Source organism: Leucopleurus acutus (genome assembly GCF_964270905.1).
Source record: "Leucopleurus acutus genome assembly, chromosome: 10".
Classification (NCBI taxonomy): Eukaryota; Metazoa; Chordata; class Mammalia; order Artiodactyla; family Delphinidae; genus Leucopleurus; species Leucopleurus acutus.
In genome coordinates this window covers 25172679-25178678 of record NC_139153.1, presented here as the reverse complement: position 1 = coordinate 25178678, position 6000 = coordinate 25172679, and positions in this window count along the sequence as shown.

Genomic DNA, 6000 nt, shown 5'->3' with positions numbered 1-6000 from the left:
TGGAGATAAGGTCTTTAAGGATGTAATTAAGCTTAAATGAGGTCATAAGGGTGAACCCTAATCAGAAAAGATTAGTGTCCTTACAAGAGGAGGAAGAGATAGCAGAGAAAAGGCCATGTGAAGACACAGTGAGAAGACAGCTGTCTGCAAGCCAGGAAGAGTCCTTACTAGGAACCAACCCTGGGACCTTAATCTTGGACTTCTAGCCTCCAAAAAGAGGAGAAAATAACTTGCTGTTGTTTAAGTTACTGAGTCTACGGTGTTCTGCTACGGCAGCATGAGCAGGCTAATTCACTACAGAATACTATTCAGCAGTTTAAAAAACAAGAAAAAAAAAAGCATGAGAACACTCACTGAACTGGTTAAGATCTACAAGATACATTTAGTGAGAAAAAACAACACTGACAAGCAATATGTACATTACTGTGCACTTGTCATTTTAGAATCCCACAGATAAAAACTATCTACATATATGTATTTTTATGCCTTTGCACATGTACAGTGATGTGTCTGAATGGAGAGAGCTGATTTGACAACAGTGGCTAGCTCTGGGGTAAGACTGAAATTTGGGGGGAGGGCATCATCAAGAGGGTCTTTTATACTATTTGGATTTTTTAAAACAAAGCTAATGTAGTATCTATTACTTGTGTCATAAAACAAATAAAAAGTTAAGGTTTTTGTCTCACTTGTCCTTCCCGTATTTTCAAAGTTTGGGTCATGTTCTAAGTGATGCCCACATCTGGCTTCTTCTAAAAGTATTATAAAATAGTAGAAAATAGGGAATCCTTTTTGCTCTAAATTCTATGAATGGAGCAGACCACTTCCCAATCTTTGAATGTCACTGTCCATGACATCATGGGGGACGGCCACAAAGGAACAAACCCTTCTTCAAAATCCAAATTAAAGTTCATTAACAGGGAGGACAATTAAGACATTTTTATTCTCTAGACATGCACCTTTGGGATTTCTCATTCAATTCATTTCAGTGGAAGTCAGGAAGAGAGAGAAACAAATTTTTAGTAAGAATAAAGATTGAAACAAAAGCCATCCAAACAGAATACACCCAAGTGATAAAAATAACCCCCCAGAAAATAGATTTCTAAAATAAAACTGAACCACGTTGAGAGGAAAAGACATCATAAACCAGACTGGGTGATTTCATGGAGTTTGTAATCTTGCTCAAAAATTTTGCCCATCTATCTGCAGGAAATGTTTCCCTGTGTTACAAGTTTCCAGTAAGACCTGCCTGGTAAAAAAAAAAGTGACTGACAGCAAAGCTACTCCCAGCCGAAGTGCACTTTCTATAACCCAAAGTTGGCTCTTGTAGGAAGAATAAATAAAAGATTTGCTTCTTTGTAAAAAGGAGACTAACACATGACTTTTCTTTCAAATATTTGTGGTTATTCTAGTAGGTTTCAGGATTATAGAGATGTCAAATGTGGTCCATTCTCACTGCTTTGTGGGAGATATTTTAGTGATGAGGGGATCACTTGGTCCTCTGTCAATTGCTCCTTTGGGCTGTCTTTCCTTACCCAGTGGGAATAAGCAGTGGGTCTCTCTCCTTAAGGCTCACAGACACATTCCAAGTCTTGCTTCTCCCTCTTCCTCCCTTGCTGGGCTAGATCTTTAGTCTTATGGGTCTTTGATTCTCTGCTGGAACAAGCTGCACTCCCTTTGCCACGAGGCCTCTGCAGAGGTCTCCCTTCTCCTTGGCAAGTCCTTCCTTCTCTTTGCCTCCTTTCTTTGGACTGTCCAGAGTAAGCTGTCCTCTTACAGACGGTCATGGGCACCACATACACACCTGCAGCTCTTACCACAATTGGACTCAATCATTCAATGTCCATCCACCATGTCAGACTAAACTTCAGGAACGCTGGGATTTTTATTGCCTTTGTTTGACAGTGAGCACCGTGCCAGGAAAACAGTCATCACTACATATTTGCTAACAAAGTGCTTTGAACTAAGCTCTGTTTTCAGGAGATTATGGAAGGAGTTAAGGTCAACTAAGTTACCATTTCCAAGGATACGTGGAGAATCTGCTTCAAAAAATTCCTCCAAAAAAAAAAAAAATGCAGCAGCCAACGCACAGCTGCAGCCAGAAAAAAAAAAAAAACCTTCCACAAGGGGTGACTTTAGGGAGGGCTGTCTAGTTGATAGGTTGGACACACGAAATTTTCACTGGATACTGCCTTGTTCTAGATTTCATGACTATTTCAAGTATACTTCCCTTTGGTCCAGAGTTAGGGCTGGTCATATCAATGGTGGATCCCACACACTTGCCTGGATCAATGTTAGAGTCTTCTTATGATAATCGAGGAGCTGCTAGGTAAATAGCATTTATTCCCAGCACTATTTTCCCAAGAATTTTATACCCCTTAAAACCTAAGGCAGGTATGTTGTTTTGGTCTTAAGAATGTCACATTGCCCTTACTCAGCCATGGCATAATTACTTTGCAGCCCCAAAGTTGTCTGCTAAAAGGAGCTGTGTGGGAGGTGGCAGGTAGAAGAATCATAAATACTTTGGAAGAACTTGTTAGAAAACAATTGTTCATCCTGACGACTGCTAATTGCTAATTATTCGGTATTCTCTCTCTCTCACTGGGTTTTAACATACCACATGTCCCATTTCATAAGACCATTAAAATATTTCTCAAATTAATTTAAGTGAAAGTACTCTGGCTAAATCTTGGTTTAAATGATGTTGTTCAGATCTCTTGTTGACAATGCAGAAGTCTCTCCATTATCGTTATTAATGAATAAGTTTAGTGGTGACAGGAATATTCAACAGAATTCACAATTGAAACATATATACTTATTATCTCTATATTTGGCTAACAACTTCCTGGAATCGAAAGGCTTTTGAGTTTACCCTGGGAAAATAATCTCTAACCATCTTTCCTTTGAGCTGCTGCTATACTGCAAACTAAAAAAGACAACAGTAGATATTATAAGGCAGAAAGAAAGAAACACAGCAGACCCATTCAATCGCACACAGTCGGAGGTTAAAGCAGATGAAGAATGCAACGGCGGCCAATTAGAATCACCTGGGACCTTTAAACAAGCTAGGCCACACTGCAGACTAATTGTTATCAGGATCCCTGGGGGGTGGGCACGGGCATCGGCATTTTTTAAAGCTCCTGGGTGCTTTCCATGTGTAGCCAAGGCTATGAACTGTTGGTTTAGTGGCTATACCGTGCTTGGTAACTCTCACTGGTGAGATATGGGTCTGTAGCCTGCAAGCACGTTGCTCAACACGGCTGTTCCCAATGAAAGCAGGCAAAGCCTCAACAATTCCGGTGTCACCAGAAATAAAAAAGAACTAGCAGTCACCATGTATCCCTTCAAAAGTATTTATACCAAACCACTCAAGGGTACCAAGTTTTTGTATAAGGTTATTTGCTGCAGCATATTTTTGTAATTCGTAAGGGACTACGTAAGTAAATGTTCAACTTCAGAATATGAAACTACTAAGAGAATACTTCTATTTACTGAGTGCATATTACATGCCTCTACTGTAAATAAGATCATCTTCTGGGAACTTGAAATTCATCAGAGCTCAGGACCAAGATCCTTGCTCTTGTGAAGCTCGCATTCTAGACAAAGCAAACTACATCATTTGCACGGCCCAGTGCAAACTGCAAATGTGCTGCTCCTTATTTAAGAATTACTAAAATTTCAAGATGATGATGGCAGAGCATTAAATCAAGCATGGGGCCCTTCGAAGTGCAGGGTTGCGTGTCCATAAAACTAACCCAGTTTCTAGAGGAGGGAGACAGGTGATAAACAATAAAGATAATAAGTAAGCACATAAAGTGCACAGCATGTTAGAAGCTGGTAAGTGCCATGGAGGGGAAAAGAGGAGAACCAAGAAAGGAAACCATGTGAAGTAGTGGGCCCCACTGGAAGGGTGAGATTTGAGCAGATTTGAATGAAGTGAGGGAGTCAGCTGTGAATATTTGGGGAAAGAGCTTTCCAGACCAGGGACTAGATAGAGCAGAGGCCCTAAGTGAGGCTGGGAGCGTGCCTGGAGTATGGATAAAGAACTGGTGAGCGAGGGTCAGAAGAAAAGGAGTCTGCTGTAAGGACTCTGACCTTTCACTTAACATTTTAAAAGATTTGCTGTGGTTGCTATGTGGAGAAGAGTCTGTAGGTGGGCAGGCAGAACAGGAAGAAAGTTACTGCAGTGATCCAGGAGGAAGTACAGATAGAGAATTAGAATATATATATATGTTATATATGTATATATGTACATATATAATATGTACATATGCACATATATACATATATGTACACGACACATGTATATATTATATATATGTAAAAATGTGAAAAATTGTCCTCAAGGAACAGTATATAAAATAGTATGTACTTAATGGCTCATTTTTTGTTGTATAAAAACAAACCCCCAAACTATATATATATATATATATATATATATATATATATATATATATATATATATATATATATATACACATACACATTTGTATATAAGTAGAAGAAGATCATAATTGTCATGAATCATGCTGTTAATGGTTACTTCTCTGGTTTGGGTTGGACAGGTAGTAAGAAACAATGTCACCTTTTATTCTATACTTTCCTGATACACTTGAATATTTTAAGAATGAATTACTTTCGTAAATTAAAAAAAAACAACAAAAAAACACTGCTGGGAATTCCCTGGCGGTCCAGTGGTTAGGACTCCGCACTTCCACTGCAGGGGGCATGGGTTCGATCCCTGGTGGGGAACTAAGATCCCGCATGCCGCGTGGCATGGCCAAAAGCCAAACAAAACCACACTGCTTTTCAAAGTAGGATATCCTAGGAGTGGTTCCTCTCTCAATACAAATATGGGGATGTTTAACAAAGATGGGATAATATCTAACCGAGCTTCTACAGCTTGAGAAAGATGTAGTTAATCTCAAAAAATAAAAATAAAAAAGAAGTGAAAACAACATTACAAGGTTTGAAGCCAGAATCTGAAAAAAAAAAAAAAAAAAGGTAGTGAGATGGAAATTTGTAAACTTGGAGAAAACCAGGTAGAATAGTAAATGAATGACTTTAACACAAGAAACTGGGCAGAGAGTGTTCTGCACTTATTAACAAAGGTCTAGCGAAGGGGAAGTAGGAGGATTAGGTTGAAAAGAAAATGAATTCTCCTAACAAGAGGATGTTAAACACGGGCCTGGGGACTTTTCAGTTATGAGCAATCCTGCCTTATCCAGGATGCTGTTTCATGATAAGCATTGCTCTCTGGACTCGCACTGGTGCTTTACTGGATTCTCCCCCAACACACATACAGCTCACCAGGGGCCCTGTTACCCTCCCCAGTTGTCTCCTATTACACTTCAGTCTAAAATTCAGAATAACTACCCCCACCCCTCCCCACCCCCGCCCCAATGGCCCTTCAGAGCACCACCCCTTCCATTTTGGACCACATTCCCTCCCTCTTTCACCAGTTAACTCTTCTTCCTTCTGGAATTATAACCTTCCTCAGCCTGGCTAAATCTGTGATTATTTTCTCTCATAACAGCCTGTGCTTCTCCTTGAAAAGAGGTTTATATGTATTGGACTGTTCACCTTCCCCAGCCAAAGTGTAAGCTTTCAAGATCAGGAAGCAGGTGTTTCTAGTCCCAGGATGTACCTGACCCACAGTGGTCCCCAATGTGTTGAAAGAATAAATGTTCATTGCAGCTCTATTTACAATAGCCAGGACATGGAAGCAACCTAAGTGTCCATCGACAGAGGAATGGATAAAGAAGATGTGGCATATATATACAATGGAATATCAGCCACAAAAAGAAACGAAATTGAGTTAGTTACTTGTAGAAAAACAAATACCGTACTCTAACATATATATATGGAATCTAAAAAAAAAAATAAAAGATTCTGAAGAAAGTAGGGGCAGGACAGGAATAAAGACGCAGACATAGAGAAGGGACCTGAGGACACAGGGAGGGGGAAGGGTAAGATGAGACGAAGTGAGAGAGTGGCATGGAC